Below are 20,772 nucleotides of genomic sequence, written 5' to 3'. Positions count from 1 at the left end.
GTTAGAGGCAGGATTTTTAAGCATTTGGAGCAGCGTAGTCTGATTAAAGATAATCAGCATGGCTTTGTAAGGGGCAGATCGTGCCTCACAAGCCTGATTGGATTTTTTGATGAATTGACAAAACAAATTAAGAAGGTAGAGCAGTGGATGTGGTGTATATTGATTTTAATAAGGTGTTTGACAAGGTTCCTCATGTTAGGCTCATTCAAAAAGTTAGGAGGTATGGTGTCCGGGGAAATCTGGTTGCATGCGTTCAGAATTAGCTTACCCACAGAAGGCAGGTGGTGGTTGTAGATGGAGTCTGTTCTTCCTGGAGGTCAGTAAACAGTGATGTTCTGCAGGGATCTGCTCTGGACCCCTTGCTCTTCGTGATTTTTATAAATGATGTACAAACGTAGACCCAGAAGTAGAAGGATGAGTTCATAAGTTTGCAGATGACATGAAGGTCGTTGGTGTTGTGGATAGTGCAGAAGGTTGTCGTAGGTTGCAAAAGAACATTGTTAGGATGCAGAGCTGGGCTTAGATGTTGCAGATGGAGGTCAATCTGGCAAAATGAAAAGTGATGCGCTGTAGAAGGTCAAGCTTGAAGACAGAGTGCAACTAATAGCTTAGGAATGTGGAGGAACGGAGGGATCCTGGAGACAACATCCATGGATACTTCAAAGTTGCAGTGCAAGTTGATCAGGTGGTTAAGAAGGTGTATGGTATGTTGGCTTTCATTAGTCGGGGGAATGAGTTCAAGAGCTGCAAAGCGCTAAACAATTCTGAATATTATGTTCAGTTCAGGTCACCTCATTACTGGATGAATGTGGAAGCTTTGGAGAGGGTGCAGAGAAGATATACCAGGGTTCTACCTGGATCAGAGATTATGTCTTGTAAGAGTAAGTTGAGCAAGCTAGGGCTTTTCTCTTAGGATCAAAGGAAGATGAGAGATGATTTGATGGAGGTGTATAAGATGATAAGAGACATAGATAAGAGTGGATAGCCAGCGATAGTTTCCCAAAATGGAAATGGCTAATATGAGAGGGCATAATTTTAAAGTGATTGGAGGAATTCTAAAATGACAGGGGGGAATATCAGAGGTTTTTTTTTACACAGTGTGTTGGGTGATTGGAGCGTGCAGCCAGGGATGGTGGAGGAGCTGGGTACATAAGAGGCATTTAATAAATTCTTAGATAGTCCATTGGATGAAAGATAAATGGATGTCTATGTTGGAGGGAAGGACTAGACTGATCTTGGAGTTAGTTAAATGGTCAGCACAACATTGTGGGGTGAAGGGCCTGTACTGTTCCATGTTCTGTGTTTAACATTCGTTACTTACATGCACATCTTCGATCCACTGAACTCCAAGCTTTGAAATCCGCTCCATAAACCCTTCTCACTCTCCTTGAATTTAATCTGTAATTGTTTTGCAGAGAAGCCTTTTCAGGTGTTAACACTGCACTTAAATCATCTTCCTCTTTGTGCTGTTAATTAAATGCAGATACTGTAGTTCTTTATCGTTTTAACATATAAAATATGATGATTGAAGACCTTCTGAATTGCTGATAGATGAAAGATGCAACAAAGGCAGCACAGTCGTTTCAGAGAAGATCCTGATGGGCAGGTAGAAGATCTTAGCGCAGTGTCCGCAGGTGCATATGTCAGTGTAGCTCGTAATTTCTTGCTGCTTCCTTACCTCAAAGGTGGCTCTTCATAGTATAAGTGATTGTGGAACAAGTAAAAGGGGAAAGAGTTAAAAGCAGTTAAGTACTGCTGGCATATGAGCATGACAAGTAACACATTCTTTCAGAAGCTTGGTTACATACAGCTTTTTACTCAGCCTCTGCATTGGATAATTGAGAATGTGGTGACAGCTATAGGTTTTTGATAACCAGCTGAGTATGTAAAAACCAATGCATTGTGACACTGTGCAACTAGTGGGCTTCCCGTGGAATGCCTTAGGCTGCTTATCTCTTGAAATATGACTCCAGAGAGAGATCAAAAATTATTGTTTGCCAAGGTGACCTTGCTTTTGTTTTGTATACAGCACCGACGATTTGAAGTAGAAGAGTCGGCAATTTCCACCCTGCTCCATTAAAATGCAGAAAGATAAGAGGTTTTATTAAACAGCCTCTAAAATACTACCAGAATTACTGAGAAACATATGATATTGCTGTGAATGACTTTGGCTTGTAGATCCTGTAATTACGTAGTCAAATTTGAGGAGTCGTTTATGGTCCTGATCACCATTTTAGTATGAATGTTTTCTTCCGTGTATTTTGCCTGATGAGATGCGCAGGATATTGACTTGAAGTTCTTGAATTTAATAGCCCATTTAAAATACAACAGTAAGCTGATGAAATATCATCATAATCTGGAAGTCGAGCTATTTCTTTTTCTTTTTTTTACGTGTGCCTGAGAGTCTGTGCGTCTGCGTGTGTGTGCGTGCGCGTCTGTGCGTGTACGTCTGCGTGTACGTATGTCCGTGATGATGTCTTTTTTTTCCATGGCTTTTACAAGGCGCGGAGTGAGAGAGAGACTGTGTGGTGCGCCACTCCTCACACAGACATTTTCTCGCAGTATTTTTCCCTTTATTTTACGAGGTCGAGTTGCGATCTTGACACTCAACCCAGCACGGATGGAAAGCGTACTCGGGAACGGACCCGACTGGCTTCGAACCTGGGAACCCCCGCTTCCGGGTCCGGCGCCGACGTCATTGCGCCACCAGCTGGCCCTAGCTATTTCTTTTCCAAAGCAAGATTTCCATAGAGTCATACATGTCTCCCCTGAAAGCACAGCTCGTGTCACTGCGCCAGACTGTCACAAACACAAGTGATTTTGCAGATGCTAGAAATCCTGAACAACGCACAAAAAATGCTGGAGGAGCACAGCAAGCCAGGCAGCATCCATACAGAGGAAAAACAATCGATGATTAGGGCCAAGACCTAAATGGTATGGGGCGAAGGCAGTAGACTGGGACTGAAAGGTAAATTAGAACAGACAAGCTGAAATGCTGGAGCAGACTCGATGGGCTATATAACCTAATTCTGCTCCTGAATCTCATGGCTTTATGGGCTTAAGACCTTTTAACAGGACTTGAACGTAAGGGGCCAGAAGCTAGGATAAGAAGGTAGCCAAGGGAAAGGAGTACAAGTGGGCAGATAATAGGTGAAACCAGGTTAGGGGATGGTGAATGAAGTAAAAAGCTTGGGAAGTGATAGGTGGAAGAGATAAAGGGCTGAAGAAGAAGGAATCTGATAGAAGAGGACAATGGACCATGGAAGAAAGGGAAGGAGGAGGGGCATCGGAGCGAGGAGAATAGCAGGTGAGAAGAGAAGGGGTGAGAGGGCAACCAGAATGGGGAATTGGAAAAAGAGAGAAGGGCTCAAAACATCGACTGTTTATTACCCTCAATAGATACTGCCTGACTTACAGTACCTCCAGCATTTGTTTGTCAAACTATTAGCCTCAGTTTTATAAACAGGATTTAATATGCAATATTAAAACAAGAATTAATTCTTCAACTTTCTCCTAGTTCCTGCTTTTAGATGACCAATGTCAAAAACAAATAACATTGTTCAGTCTTCATAATTTTAGGTCAGCACAAGACTTGCTTTCTAATTCACAATTTCATGTGGATTTTATCGTACAGTTTTTAAAACTTAACCTGATTGTTTATGACTCAAGTGAGGATGGGTCATTTTTGGAATATTCCAATTGTTAGTCTTTGCAATCTTTTACAGTAATCTTCAAGATGCAGGTAGAAGAAAATATCTGCAGTTTGGCAATAAAACAAAGTTTTGTACTGGTAAAACAATCTCAATTAGTTCTTGACAGCTTAGTACGAAAATTTGCTTATGTAGCGCAAAAGAAAATAATATAAATATTGCTTGCATAATGGTGGAGCAAGCATTGCATATGTGTTAACCAAACAGGATTTAAAGATAAAAACATTAAAAAGTAGAAAGATGGCAATTTATAAATAGCTGCTTCAAAACTATAAAAGCTAGTAGAACATGCAAACTCCGCATAGAGAGCTCCAGCAAAGTAGGTCCTCCTGACCTTTGATGCTGTCTGTATGGAGTTTGCATATTCTCCCTCTAAATAAGTGGGTTTCCTCCAAGATTATCTGATTGTCTCCAAGATGCTCCGATTTCCTCTCGTAAGCCAAAGATTTAAAGGTTGATAGGTTAATTGCCCAATGTAAATCGCCCCTTTTGTGTGGGCGAGTGATAGACTCTGGAAGGAATTACTGGGAGAATAAATTGCGTGGAAAGATTTGTGTATGAGTGGGATTGCATAAAGATCCTGCATAGAGCTAATGAGCCCGTGTGCCATATGGAAGTATGAAGTAGGGTTTCAAAAAGTTCAGACCTCCAACTAGATATTAACTAGGCCTCATCCAAGCCATTGGACTGTAGATCAAGATCTCTCTGGGTGCTTTTGCTATTTGCTTGCATGGTGATTGTGGGGGAAGGGGGCTTTTGCTGGTGTAAGTGGGGAAAGGAGGGGCACGGGGTCGATGCATGGGGGGAGGGGAAGGTGGCGCTGGGGTTATGATGTTTCTATCATTCATTCCTTGGGGTTTTTTTCTGTTTCGTGGATGGCTGCAAAAAGTAAACATTTCAGGTTGTATACTGTAGACATTCTCTGGTAGTAAATTGAACCATTAAACCATTGTCCAGTGGTTTCACCCTTTAAATGGTTAATATTTAGAAGCCTTTGAAAGCGTTTAAGAAAAGGCACTGTCAAACTGCACTGCCACTCTCACTCATATGGTAGCTAGTTTGTCTGTCTTTTGGGGGTGAAGTTCCTGCTTCTGAACTTGAAGGTTATTTGATCATCAAACATTTAGGTTGAGATGCTACGAGGGGAACATGGAGGTGACTCTGGTGGTGGAAAGAATGAACATTTTGTGTGTTGTATGGTGCACTAATCATGTGGGTTTAGTTTTCCCAATTGATGCTGAGATTGAGTTTTGTTGAAATTCTAATTAACTAGGTACTTACAGTCGCTCCTGATTTTCCATTTTGATCGTGATAATGCATCAGGTGAGATACCAGCTCTTGTGGCAACTATATATTTATTTATTTAGAGAGTGATTCCACTCCACCAAACTGCGCCACCCAGCAAACAACTGACTTAACCCTAGCCTAATTACAGAACAATTTACAATGACCAATTGGCATACTAACCAGTATGTCTTTGGACTGTTGGAGGAAACCAGGGCACCTAGAGAAAGCCCATGTGCACATGAAGAACATACAAACATTCTTACAGAGGATGCTGGAATTGAACTCCAATCTCCGACACCCTGAGCTGTAATAGCATCGTGCTAATCACACACTATCGTGGCACCCCATATGTATGTTGGCATTTTGGTCTATTAAGGTTTCTGGTAAAAATAATCCTGCCGGATGTCAATAACAGCAGATTCGGTAACGTAACTGTGAATGTCATATGGAAGGGCTTTCTCTTGTTGGAACTGGTCTTTGTCTGGCATTCCCATGCCAAAATGTAACCATTAGTTCATGCTGAAAGTGGTCAAATGCTGATGTTTGCAGGCATCATCTGCTTCACTTGCTGAGGAGTTTGCCAGTGGAATTGAATATATTATGCACAGCAGTGAAGATCCCCCACTTCTGACCTTATGATACAAGGAATATCATTGATGAAATGACTGAAAATGGTTGGGATTAAATCACAGTCCTGAGAAGCACTTGGTTCTTCCAGCAAGCACAACTATCTTCCTTTATGTGAGCTATGACGTCGGCCGCTGTCGTTTTTCCCTTTGATACCCATTGAGATCCATTTAAAGTGGGCTCCTTAATGTCACATTCAATCAATGCTGCCTTGATAAAAATCAGGTTATTGATCCATGTTTGGACCAAGGTTCTAACAAGCTGGGGGGCTGGTGAACAAATTGATCCTTCTTAAATATATGTAGAATTTGTAAGTATGACTACCAGCTAAAAGGAATTCTATTCCATCAGACTTTCCAAACTCTAGGAATCAGTCAATTGACATGGCAGCAGCATACCACTGAGGATTTTTAACTCTTTAAAAAGCATTGAAAGTTGTCATGATTTTCCCAGTAGAGCTGATGTAATCTTTGCAATTTGGTTTACTCAGTAGAGAATTTACTTAAAGGAATTACAGACCTTGAACTTGGTTACAGAATTCTGGAATTCTGCCTTACAGTGTGCACCATTTTAACGTGAAAGTGCACTTGATGTGATTCCATGGAATTCTGCAATGAGGTCACTTATTTATAGCTGGTGTACGAGGGGTGATACTTCATGTATACTTCATTGTTTACATTCAAGGTTTGGGAGACGAGAATTGTTCCATATTTAGTCTTGCAAACGGAAGATGATTATTGTCATGACATTTTTGACACTGCAATTTCAGTCTCATACACTTGCTTTGCATAATGGCCCAAATGAGCCACAGAAAGGAAGGTGGCAGTGGAAAGAAGCCACTTTCTCATTCATTCTCCTTCAATGCTGATGTTTTTTAGAGTGCTCTGCCAATCATTTAGTTTGCACATTTATGCTGGATACCCAATATAATGCTGGATGTCTTCTTCCTGTAACGATCCAGCATCGTCATGTGTGAGGGTCATCATGGCTGGTAATTCCAGGGGAGCTTCTGCCGATGTAGAGGAACAAAGTAGATTAAAATACCCATGTACCATTTGCAGTATTCTGAGAACAGACCGCAGAAATCCCTGTATTATGAATGAACAGCCTGAATAAGTCCAGCACAAATAAGACTTAATGTTTGTGGACTTAGAAGGTGAAGAGGGTAAAATCGGAATGAATGCATCATCATCCCCATGTGTAAGGAGCATCACAGGGAAAAGAATTCCGTGAACTGGGATACAGAGAAAAAGAGTAAGTGATAGCAGAGATTCCCCAATAAATACTGGGTAACTCGGGTAGAATGACCCTCCCTTGGTTTTTACCCCATATATTATCACAAGGTCATTCAATAATTTATGGTTCATATAGAAATATGAGAGAGAACAAGATTGCTACTTGAACATCTATCTCCGATCATTTTAAGACTGTCAGAAATCATGAAGGAAACTGGAAAAATAATGTTTAATCATTTAGAGCCAGATTTATTTTCACTACAGCTGATGCCGGTGGGCTGGGCAGTTGGTAGGGGAAATGTTGCACAAGTTCAAGACGTAGCACAGCTGGAGGCAAATTATTTCTGTCTGCTCAAGTGTGAATGTTTCACCTCTTCAGGAAATGTACTAGATCTGACCTGCTGCAGGAACTCCATTTTCAATTCCTGCCAACCTTTGCTTCCACGTTTGTAGCTTCACATTTGCTTCCATGTGTGTAGTAGTTATTAATGATATGTACTGCTCCTGAGAAACTAAAGACCTAATGATGTTGACGGTTCATGCTTTTGAGCCAGTCCCTTTTCATACTAATTATTCTCATTTACCGGTTGGAATCACTCCTCCTTAAAATGCCTGGACATGTCAGTGTTGTATGAGAAGAACGACAGATTATTGGTCACCACGTATTTCCTTAAACTTCAGTATCCTTTCTTTTGACTTGGCAAGGATGGAATTACTTGGTAATGCTATAATCCTTTTTGTGCTTATAAGTAACTTTCAGAAGTAGTTTTGAGTTAATCCTAATTTGTTCTCCTGTACTTGTGCCCTGTACCTGTATAATGCCCATGTTGAGTTACTCTTGGAAACTGAGCAACAGAAGCTGGAAAAGGCTTCTCCTGGATGTAACTCCATTCATTTCCAACTAAATCATTCCTTGTTCACCAGTCCAACTTGCCCCATTGCAGCTGCCTTTATGTTCCTTTTAAATCCATGGGATGGACTCTGACCTATACTGGGGCACAACTGATTGTGCCATTGACCTTCATATTCCAGTTGACTGTCTGGAGCAGAACCTATGAGAGTCTCTGTCATTACTTCAACAATATCCAGGAGGGGAATCACAATGTAAGATCCTTTTTCCATGGCGCACTACCTCAAATACTTTTCTTCCATCCCTCTCCACACCAAGTACCAAGGCAATGGACACAAAATGCTGGAGGAACTCAACAGTTCAGAGGGCGTCTGTGGTGAGAAATGAACAGTCAACAGTTTGGACCAAGACCCTTCATTAGAACTGAAAAGGAAGAGGGCAGAAGCCAGAATGAAAAGGTAGGGGAGGGGGAGAAGCACAAACTGACAGGATATAAGTGACACAAAATGATGGGGAAGGTAGATTGATGGGGGGGGGGGAATGAAAGGAAATGATGTGAGAAGCTGAGGGATGCAGCTGGACGAAGCAAAGGGGTGAAGAAAAAGAAATCTGATAGGAGAGGACAGTGGAATAAGGGGAAGAACCAGAGGGAACTAATGGGTTTAACACAAACTTGTTTTGTTTCTTATGGAAGATGAACAATTTCTTCTTTCATTTTCTGAAGTTACACTTGAAAATTTACAATTTCTTTTTGTCTGTACTTGTGTGATTGCAGGCTTTTCAGGAGAAGTTCCTAAAATTCTTCCACCGTCACAAGACCCTGACCTTACTAATATTCCATTCTTTGGAAGGACCCTTTGGATCTGCCATCATTTTTATAAATTCTTAATGTACATTTTTTAACAACTGGAGTGAACGTTTATCAAGAGCTGTCATATGCCAATAGATCTTCAGTTGAATTGCTCATGGGTAGCCTTGAATGTGCGCCATGGTTATTATTGTATATAAAGACCAACCAGAATATGCATTCAGTAGAAAAAGCTACATCCTGGTACCTACTTCTAATTTGCTGCAATCAATGAGCTAATAAAACAGTTTTTAAGGATGGGGGCACAACATCCATTTTCATTTTAAAATGGGGGAATAAATACCAGCCATTGTATTTAAGTGACAGCTTTGAATAATGTTTTCATTAATGGTGGACCTCAGAATGTTGATGGTGCAGATTTACCTGCAGTGATACTGAGGTTAGAACCACTTCCATTTAAAATAGTGAAGTGTTTAAATTAGAAATTGCATCTTGTTATTGCGCTGTACAAGTTGGATGTGACCATCATCCACTCAGTAATTTGATTGGACCAATTTCAGCTCCACCAGTGAAAGCCTCACACAAGTGCAAAGATCTCTGCACGTGTGCCTAGCACCATTTCAGATTGATCCAGTGGAAGTGAGTTATCATGAGCAGAATAAGATTTTAAGCACTCGCTGGGCCCAATGCAACATTAACAAAATACTATCAAACTCTTTATCAAGCACTTATAATTTCCTGTCATTTTTTTTTTTGGAGCCTCAAGTGTATATCTCATTGTTGTAATATTGCTCCCAGTCATATATCCTTGACATTCAGGGCTCTGTTCAAAAATTTGCATGTTTGTATGTCAGACGAGGTCAGAACAAAGCTGGAATCTCTCCAGGAATCTACTGTCAGGGCATGCCTGAAACTAATTGCTGCAAAATGGTGCCTTTGTGGGTTTGCATTACGTGCTGCCAACATTCTGAACTCAATATCCCATGGCCTTTTTCACACAAAATCAAAGAAAATTTGACACTGGGACGCAAGAGAAATAACAGAACAGATAATCAGAGATTTGGTAAAATGTTGTGCTTTAAGGAGCATCTTAAAAGTTGAAAATTGGGTAAGGAGATGCGGGGACAGTGAGATCTCCAATGTTTATTGGCTTGGAAGCTAAACCCTTGGCTGTAGCTGTTGGAGTGATCAGAGACTGCAAATGCAAGAGCTACCAGCCTTCATGTTTTTGAAGTAGAGAGAGAGTTCAAATTGGGGAGGGGAACTTCGACTCAGACCATGAAAGGCCTGCATTGGGCACTTTCATGCCTTACAAGGTGCAAATTGGAAGTCTGTGTGGGGCGCCGCTCCTCGCACAGACACTAGAGCAATGTGTGATTAAGTGCCTTGCTCAGGGACACAAACACGCTGCCACAGCTGAGGCTCGAACTAGTGACCTTCAAATCACTAGACGAATGCCTTAACCACTTGGCCACGTGCCCAACACAAACAATGCAGGCCTCTCACGGTCTGAGTCGACGCTCCCCTCAAATTGGGGAATGGGTTTGCAAGATGGTGGCAGAATTTGAAAACAATAGTAAAAATTTTTGATATTGGTAAGTTGCTTAATCAGGAGCCATTGTAAGTCAGTGAATTCAGAAGGAATAGGGCTAAAAGCAAATTAGTATAATGACAACTGAGCTTTAATTGTTTTGAATGGCATGAGGTTAGCAGAGAGGACAATGTGGGAGACTTGCTGGTTACACTAGAATACTCAAGTGCAGTGGTAACGAAGTTATGGATAAGGAGATCAGAAGCAGATGAGCTGAGACTGAAGTAGAGTCTGGTGATGTTGCAGGCAAAGAAATAATGGTCTTTATAATGGCACAATGTGAAGTGTAATGCCAAAATTGCATACGGTCTGATTCACTTCTGGGTAGTTCTCAGGAACTGATATAGAATCAGTAGATAGGCAATGGAGTTTATGATCTTGACCTTGTACCAAAGCTTTGTCCTTGGTCATATTCAGTTGGAGGTCAGAGGCAAGGAGAATCAGTGGACCTGGTGGTAATGCTGTTTCTCAAGTCACATTGACAAGGCAAAAGAGAAGGGTGTAAAAAGTAGATTCTTGAGAATAAATGGAATCAGAACAGATGCCTGATATGAAATTTATTTTTTGTGCATCAGATAGTACAATAATATAAAAAAGAAGTCTCTGAATTGCAAAAACAAACAAATAGTGCCAAAATCACCAGGTGGACATGAAAAGCAACGTGATTATAGGAGATTGACAAATGAAAGAACTCTTTGGGTCCCTGAATGGTGGGGAAGGACGTGGAAAAGTGCAGGCATTAATCCCCAGCAGTATTATAGGGAACTGGAGGCAAACCTGGCTCCATGATTTCAGAAATGTTCCTATTTTATCTCCTTCTCCACTCACCCCTCCCACTTCTCTGCAACTTAAAATTAACTTGTTTACTCTCTTTCACATTTCTGATAGTGTCCTAGAGTGTTAGGTTTTGTAACTCCAAAACATAAAACTAACCAAAAGAAAAACTCAGAGCAGGAAGTAGCATGAACTGTTCTAGTTTTTACTTTTAGCGAAGTGCCCACTTATGACGAGGTGTTAAATTGACGTATACCACTCATGTATTTTTACATATAACCCATTTAAACAAACAAAGAATGCTGAATCAAACAATACATTTACAATATCACTAGATATTACTGATATATTAAATACACAACACTCCTACTTAGCTATAAACTCCAACTCAATATAGAATGCCTCTCAGTATACTATATAACACAACTATTGGTGGCATCCGTTAGTCTCGTGAGACCATGGATCTGCACCTGGAAAGTCTTTGGACTGTCCTCTCCAGGGCGCAGGCCTGGGCAAGGTTGTATGGAAGACCGGCAGTTGCCCAAGCAGCAAGTCTCTCCTCTCCACGACACCGATGTTGTCCAAGGGAAGGGGAAGGGCCGATACAGCTTGGCAACAGTGTCGTCGCAGGAGTTGCCAGAACGAGGTTGAAAGCAACGTTGTACTGCCTTAGGGGCTCCAGCTCCAGATTTGTCCTCAGGGTTTACTCCCGAAGCCTTTCCCATTAGTGGGTGTGGCCGCAAGGCAGCAGAGGTTTGAAATCAGAGTTTTCCCTCTCTTAGATGGACTGCCTTCCCAGGCTGATGAGCTCCATCTACCCAAAGCACTGGTTTTAAGGTGCCAGGTAGTAACACAACTACTATATAGACATCCACAGCATTGTAAATTTTCAAATTGTCCCATTTAGGCGGAAAGATGTAATCACTTTGGAGGATTTCTTACTCTTGTGAGATAACATCATCCCTGAGCAGGGGGGGCGGGTGGCGGGGGTCACTCTGCTCAAAGTTGTGGCTGTGGAACAATCTCTAGTTCGGGGGTCTCCATAGTGGTTGTAGGAGTTGACTCTGGAACTGCAGGAAGTGGTCTGACAGCTCTCAGTACCTTTCTACTGGATGTACTGACATCCTGAAAAGTGCATGGCAAGCTGCTCGATCTGTTGAACTAACCAAGGCCACTGGACAAATCTTTCAGCCGACAGTTTAATTTTGACCATGTCTAGATGACTGGAATGTAGCTCCTCCAGCTCTCAGCTTGGATGGTGCAACAACTCTCAATCTCCACATTAGGCAACCTCCAAAAAGAACAAGTCATCCCAGTGTTGCTAAAAACGGGGGAACTGGAATTCCTGCTGCACTTTCCACCCATTTTAGGTGACCATGTAGACCTGAAATTTTGTAATTGTGCCCTCCAACGAACAGAGCCCGTCTCCACATTCATGCTGCTGTTGTTAGTGGAACACCCTTCTGCAGATTGAAAATGGACAGTTGTGGTTAGTGATCAGTAATGAGAGTAAACTCTCTCCCATACAAGTATTGGTTGAAATTTTTTACACCTCAAGCCAGACTCAAGGCTTCTCTGTCAATCTAAGTGTATTTTTTCTCTGCAGTGGTAAGGAACATGATGCAAAGGCTACGGGGTGTTCACTTCCATCACACATAACCTGTGACCTGATGGAACTTATACCATAAGGCAGGGCATCACAGGCAAACTTTATTGAACCATATAGATCATAATGTGTGAGTACAGTATCTGACATCAGCATTTCCATTGTCTTTTGGAAAGCCACCTGACAATGTTTTGTCCATTTCCTTTTTTCCAGTCTGTAGTAATGAGTTCAAGGGCTGGAGCACAGTAATCAGGTTTGGCAGGCAACAATTATAGTAATTGAAAAATCCTAAAAAGGACTGCTACTGTGACACATCCTTTGGCCTTGGGGCATCCATCACTGTTTGAACTTTCTCAGCACACTTGTGTAATTCTTGTGCGTCAATAGTGTGGCCACAGTAAGTGATGCTTGGTTTAAAGAATTCACACTTGATGCGTCCATAATTGTCTGATCTTCTTAGCACTGTCTTGGGATTTTGGAGATGTTCCCTGTAATCCTCATTGGTAACAACTATGTCATCCAAATAGCACTGATTGCCTGGACAGCCTTGCAGTACTTGGTCCACAGCTTTCTGACAGAGTGCAGGTGTAGATGCTTCTCCAAAAATAAGCCTATTTTAGCGATTTAGCCCTTTGTAAGTGTTTATCATGAGAAACACTTTGGACTCTTCTTCCATCTCCATCTGTAGGTAGGCCTCAGCTAAGTCCACTTTGCTGAAGTGCTTCCCACCAAAAAGGTTTCAGCACTAGGTAGATGGTGACCTTAAAATTGCCATAGATCCTGACAGACCCATTGTTCTTGACTATTTGGACCATTAGCATTTATCACGGATGGTGTCAGGAACCGGACAGGATTTATAAAACTTAGGTGTGTGGCATTTTCATTTAACACTACTTTACCCTTGGTATGTTTGAGTTTTCCAGTGCCATTCTTGAACACTGCTGTGGCATCATCCAGTAGGTTTCTTAAATCACTTTCAGTTGTCACTTTTGCAAGGGGATATGGTATGCAAATGCTAGATCTAGATTCGAAAGACCTCTGCCTAATGAGAAATCTGTACTGGGAACAAACTGCTGCTGTAAGAGTAGATGGAGAAGTGAGTCACTTTACGAAATTCAAGAGAGGCATTGGACAAGGGTGTGTTTTCTCCCATGATTTATTTAATGTGTACAGTGAAACAATATTACCAAAAATAAGAGACATTTTGGGAATCAAAGTTGGCGGTGAAAACATCAATAATTTCAGATATGCAGATGACACTGTGTTAATTGCAAGAACGGAGGAAGAACTACAAAACTTAATTGATATAGTTGTTGAAAAAAGTGCAAAAATGGGTCTATCTATCAATTGCAGAAAGACCGAATGTATGGTGATATCCAAGAAGAAGGAGAATCCTATTTGCAGGCTGAGAATAAGCGGGGAAGACATAAAACAAGTACAGAACTTTTGCTACATAGAAAGCTTGGTGACATCAGATGGCAGGTGCAACATGGACAACAAAAGAAGAATAGGGATGGCAAAAGATACCTTTACGAGAATGAAGAGTATACTGACCAATACTAAACTAGGCATGACAACCCGCCTCACTGTACTGAAATGTTACGTTTATCCAGTTATGTTATATGGCTCAGAATGTTGGACAATATCTAGTAACATGAGGAAACAAATTGAAGCAGCAGAGATGTGGTTTTTGAGGAGGATGCAAAGAATATCATGGACGAAACGAATAGCTAATAAGGATGTCATGAACAGAGCAAACACAAAAAGAGAAATAATGTATGAGATCATGAAAAGGCAATATAACTTCATTGGACATGTGATTAGGAAAGAGGAGTTAGAATGCACGGTAATTATGGGAAAGATTGAAGGGAAGAAAGCGAGAGGAAGACAAAGACAAATGATGATGGAAACAGTAGCCAGAGAACTGGAAATGAATACCAATGACCTGTAGTGAATTATTTGAACAAGTAATGAATGCTTAATCAATCAATGTATTTACAGTATTACTCAAATATTACTGAAACATTAAATACACTACAGAGACCTGAAACATTCACATTATTTCTCTTTCCTCAGAAGCTGCTTGATATGTACATACTGAATTTTTCCAGCATTTTCTGCTTTTATTTCAAATTTACAGCACATGGAGTTTTTTTTTCTTGATTTTCAATACAATTGAATTTACTGCCACTTCTCTTCCAGGAATACCAATCTTAAAGTTCTGCTTCCTACCTCTGATAGGATTTGTTTATTGTTTACCCCTAATTGTTTTTGTTTCTTTTTTTGTTTTTACTAATATATTAATCAAAACTCTCCTTCCACAGACATATCCCTTACCTTTGCCAATATTTGTCTCCAATCTTATGGCATCTAGCTTCCAAGTGAAAATCCATTCTTCAAAGCTAGGATATAGTCATGATCCTACAAGTTCAAACTATTTTTTTGAACCACAATTATCTTCACATCTTGAGTACATCACTTATGTTGTGCATTAACTTATGCATGTACTTAACTTCTCTCTGCAATAACATAGCTTTGCTCTATCCCAAAGCTGTTATTGTCCACTGTTTCGCTTCATTGTTTTCTGTGTTTTAAAAAAAATAGAGACTTCTTTCTTTCGTTCAGGTAATACTCGTGAAAATCCCTTCAATTTCTTCTGACCTCATCTTTGCCCGTTTCTACTCTTTACCATGTTTTTAGTAAGCCTTGTGCTCTTCCTTTCTCTGATCCCAGACAGTCTTACTCCATCACATGTCTGTTTCAGCCCCCAACCAATCCATGTCATTCATTTTCAAATCTGGCATAACGTGGAGGACTTCTCCCATTATCTTCACCTCCATGCTATTTCTTTGACTGGCAGTCTCCTCCTAGAGTGTGGACCCTTTTCTTCTCCCTCAGAATTCCCAGTCCAATTGGACCCACTTTCCTGTTCTTTACTCGCTCTTGACATGCTTATCAGTAACTGCCAAAGTGACATTGCCCAACTGTTTTTCCAATCTTCTTGCCTACATGAAATAAACCACCATCCCACACCTCACACAACACCTTCCCCAACCAGCCGCCAATTCTTTCTGAGGACCCATTCCACTATTGTCATCAGACCTCCTAACCAGGATGGTTTGGCAAACTGACCCCTACCTTACAGAGGTCAAATGTCAGCTCTTTAGCAATACCCCTGGACCATAATTCCCCCATTGAACATCATTCTCTTGTCTCATAGGCAGCTGCTGACCTCATTTCAAGAGAACTTCCTCCACAGCCTCCAGTCATATAGTGGCCTAATCACACAAGGCCTACTTCCACCTCCTCTCCAAGGTCCACCAGCACTAGGTAGATGCGTTGTTTCAGTCTTCTCTTGTCTCACGGAGCTTATTTCTTCCTGCCTTGACTCTCTTTTCTTGCTCAACTTCTTCCCATTTCTATCCATGATAATCCTTGTGCAGTGGGTTTAAGCAGGTGCACGGACCCTTGCACAGCACAGATACGAAAGCTGTTGGAGTTACGGTATATGGAACTCTGTTGGAGTTACGTTATATGGAAATGCAATCAATTTTATTGGCAAAAGGTTGACATAAGCAAACTTTCTTGAAGTTTAGAAATTTGTTGACTAGTTTAGAATTTCCAAGAGAGCACTTTGGTGAATGCTGCCCAGCAAAGAACTTGTTCACCAAAAACACTGGATGACATTAAAAAAAATGTTTTTGTACTATCTGGAGGCGAGACATTTTCAGATGAAGATAGAACTAACTTGATATTATCAGTGACTATGCTGCAAACTGGAGAATTATTTCATGTTGGAAAGCATGTGATGGATGTACTTGCAATGCACCATTAGTTTCTTGAGTGATAAGAATATTTTCCCTTTCTACTATTCAATGTAGCTAGTGACTTATCTACAGTTTAATAAGTTCTGCATGAAAGAATGCAGGACATTTGTATTTTTATTTCCATTTTAATGCTGTGTTGGATTTTCTCCAATGACTTCTGCATTTTCTCCATAGCAATGGAAATAATAACTCTTACCAAAGGTACAGTTATTATAAAGCTTTTGAAGAGTGCTTGGCAAACTTTATGATGCTGATGTGATGTGAAGTAATCCAAGTTAAATTGTAAGATATTACTGCTATATTTCAATTTAGCTTGAATTACTTCACATGGTGGCACAATGATGATAGAAAGAGTACATGACTAAATAGTCTTTTCTCCACCCCAGCAATCACTATGGTGCATCTTCCAAAACAAAATCAGCCACTTAAATATCAAACTATTAGCATATTGTTTCTGCTTGGATCTTCCATGGTAGACAATACTACCAAAGATAATCTTGTCAGGTTCAGCAAAGCTTGGGAATATTCGGAAGGAACAGAAAAGTGTGAGTCTTTCTGACTGGAAGCTTTGGGAAAGTGACATGTTTACAAAAGCTTTGTCACACCCTGTACAAGAATTATATGTTAGGATTCAACAGCATCAGTATGAAAGTAAAGGAACAAACTTTGGTACAGTGCTTCTTATGTTGAAAATGATCCTCCCTATGGTGAAAATTCTGAAGGATTTGCTTCAGAAATTATTACTGATTGTGCTTGGGGAGTGCTTTTTGTAAATGTTGTGATATGAGATTGGTGAAGAACTATTGCCTTAGGGAGAATTGTCCAGTGATTGAACTTTATGTCATGTTCCAGACATAAATTCTAATAGTGAGGTGAATGAGAGCCCCATTGAGGCATTGTGTTATGAGCAGATCATATTAGTGGTTAAAATGGATTTTGCTAACAGAGTTTCTGAGAATCTTTTTGAAATGTGGCAAGTTCATGAGCCCCACAAAATTGCCTTCTGGCTTTCAACCATTGTCTCTTCCACTAACCCTCTGTTGAGTTTTAATATCCACCCAGGCACTCTTTTCAATCCAACATGTCAATGCACGTATAAAAGAGATGAAGCCTGGTGATGACACACAATGATGTTCTTGTACAGTTGCTGACTATTTATGTCATTCTTCTGCAATTACAACAGATATTTAGTCCATTTAAAATAATATAATTGCAATTATATCTGTCTTCTGCAGTGTTTGTTTGGAAATAATCTTGAACTAGTTAAAAGAAATTGAGCAAAACACTCAAGTATTTTCTGCCATCGGGGAAATTTTAAAATCTATTTCTGGGCTCCTTTCACCCATGAATGCCAGTGCAGCATTTCTTGTGGAAAGCCAGTTTAAAATTCATGTCTGTTTGAACATTTCCTAGTCTAAGGAAAGGAAATACAGCTCCGTGCTGAGATGTTTGTTCCTTTCAAAATAAGAAGTGGATAGCCAGAGACAGTTTCCCCTGGGCAGAAATAGCTAATACAAAGGGACATAGTTTTAAGATGATTGGAGGAAAGTATAGTGGGATATCGGAGGTAAGCTTTTTACAGAGAGTGGTGGGTACATGGAATGCCCTGCCACGGGTGGTGGTAGAGGCAGATATATTGGGGACATTTGCGAAACTCTTGATAGGTACATGAATAGAAATATGGAGGGCTATGTAAGAGGGAAAGGTCAGATTGAATTGATCAGTAGGTTAAAAGGTTGGCACAACATTATGGCTCAAATGACCTGAACTGTGCTGTAATGTGTTGTATGTTCTATAACAAAAGTATAATTACATTTAACTAAATACTGGAGTGAAACAGGTGAGAAAGTTTTGGAAACAACCCAGAATGTCTACAGGAGCAGCAGGAGGGATTATTAAGAATGTTTTTATGTTGGAAACTGCTCAGTTCACTGCAACCAGAGCCCTGGAATGTGAGTTGGACCTTAGACTTGAAACATGAAATATGGGGGAAGCACTGGAGACTGAGCTGGAAGGTGGGAGTTAGTGGAAGCAGAGCGTGAAGAAGGGATTGGCATGAAAGGAATTGCATGAAGAGGGTCAATAATTTTTGGAGCTGGAATTCAGCAAGAAAAAAGAGCAACACATAAAGCTAATATCAGGGGTAAAAGAACAGGACTGAGAGTCACAAGAGGATGAAGAGCACATAGCAGTAAGATTCAAGAAAGAAAAAGAAACACTTTCTGTTCAGGAACTGGGATTCATGAGAAAGCAACTCAAAGAACTGGATTTGATGTTTAGGAATAGAAAAATACTGTCATAATTGTACAGGTGAAGCTACAAATGGAGTACTGTGTAAGAAGAAAGGATGTACCAGCATTAGAGAGATATAGAGAGCTGGCTCCTGAGACAAAAGGGTTGCGTAAGAGGGTTGCACATAGCTTAAGAGGTTAATGTATATTGTTTATGTTTTGAACAATGAATGGTGATATTATTGAAACATACAAAATCCTAAAGGATCAATGTTGAGTTGTTTTCATGATTGGGAGAGACTCAAACAAGAAGATATAGTGGTAAGATAAGGTGATGGTTATTTTAAACAGAGTTACTTCAGAACTTCTCCTGAGATGTGCAGGAAAGATAAAATTAAGCATTGGCAACTTTGACAGGCATCAGAGTACTGTCCGAATTTTACCTCTATCAAATATTGGCACGGACGTTTGGGAACTTGAAACCTTGCTGGATGAGATGACAATGTGGAGGACAAACTAGATACAGTCCTTTGTATTTTAATTAAATGAGAACAGGCAGGAACTAATTGGTATAGCAAGGTTTGGCCCATTAAGCACTATTTGCTTTCTCAGGTGGACATAATAATTCCATGAAATTATTTTGAAGATGAGTTTGCCTGGTTGTTCAATGTGTGTCTATTCCTTCATCAGTATCACTGCAACTGATGATCTGGTCTTCACTGCACAGTCAGTCAGAGTTTCTTGATTTTTTTTCTCCTGTTTCGCATATTGCAACAGTGACCATAATTCCAAGGTGTGTCATGAAATACAAAATGGAGAGGCTGCAGATGCTGGAAATTCGAAGCACATGCTCAGAGTACTGGAGGAACTCAGTAGGTCAGGCATTGTCTGTGGAGGGAAAGGAACATTCAGCTTCTCTGCCCAACACTTTGGCTTCATACTGTAGGTCCATCTCCCTCCATAGGCGTTGGCTGACCTGATGAGTTATTTCAGTTTTTTGTAAAATGTTTTACAAGAACTGCAAAACATTTTTATTCATCTGTGATAAAAATGACTTGCTGCAATTGGGAAAGGCTTGCAGACTTCCATTCTAATCAAGTTCCATGAGTGTCAGGCCATCTCCACACTTGCATTCTGCATTCTCTTTTAGATTACAACTGAGAAAGCCCTCCTTTGTACTGTGTCATAAAGTGTCATAAAAATTGTAAATTTCTTGATTGTATAGTTATTCACATCTTCCTGCTGTTATATTGTTCTTTGATCTCTCCGTAGACCGACACTATTGCAGTTACTGAATGCCAAACATGCTAGATTTAATATTGCAAAAAAAACTCCCCCTTATAAGTCACTGCATACCAAAGTTGTATCATTCTTTTTGTACTTATCTTGGTGGGCAATCAGTTCTTGCATTTTGGCTTGTTCCTGAAAATGACCTGGCAGAATCTTTGTTCCTACTCCTTAAAATAATTCTGCTTTTATCTGATGTTAGTGTTAAGCTAAGCAGTGCTATTCGTTGCAGCAATAAATCACATCTCACCAGGTCTGACTTGGATTTTCACCTCTGTTATTCAAAAATGCAAATTTAGATCTAAATGTAATGCTGTTTTATCTGCTGACTTTAGCCCTCATTGTCACCCCATTCATTTTAAATGGAAGACAGGAATTATGTAATTCTGAAGCCTCGAGTGTCATTGAGTCATAGAACACTACAGTACTGAAATAGGCAGTCATCCTTGTGGAAACATTAATCTGCTTAGTCTAATCGACCTGCACCTGGACTGCAGCTCTCTATACCCCTCCCGTCCATGTACCTGTCCAAATTTCTCTAAATTATTGAAATTGAGCTGCATCCAGACTTGTGCTGGCAGCTCGTTCTACACTCTTACCACCCTGAAGATCCCCCTCATGTTGCCCTTAAACATTTCACCCTTAACCCATGACTTCTAGTCCCAGTTTCACCCAACCTCAATGGAAAAAGCCTGCTTGTGTTTACCCTATCTGTACCACGCATAATTTTGTATATCTCTATCAAATCTCCCCTCAATCTTCTATGTTTTAGGGAATGAAGCCCTAACCTATTTAACCTTTCTCTATAACAGGGGTCGGCAGCCTTTTTGCCTCTGTGGGCCAGATCGCATATTAATGAGCAGATGGTGGGCCAGATAAATGACATAAAAAAAACTTGAAATATGAGAATGATACATTTAAATACATCTAGTTATGTTT

The 20,772-nt window shown here is 40.4% G+C and overlaps 1 protein-coding gene across 12 annotated transcripts in view; it reads left to right on the top strand.

Annotated features, from left to right (window-relative positions):
- dmd (dystrophin) overlaps positions 1–20,772 on the top strand; it is a 1,961,093-nt gene that overhangs the window by 1,663,305 nt on the left and 277,016 nt on the right. The window lies entirely within an intron of this gene.

Source organism: Mobula birostris, chromosome 6 (assembly GCF_030028105.1).
Source record: "Mobula birostris isolate sMobBir1 chromosome 6, sMobBir1.hap1, whole genome shotgun sequence".
NCBI classification, from domain to species: Eukaryota; Metazoa; Chordata; class Chondrichthyes; order Myliobatiformes; family Myliobatidae; genus Mobula; species Mobula birostris.
The sequence above is the reverse complement of the archived record's forward strand: the minus strand, read 5'-3'. Positions and strand labels throughout refer to the sequence as shown.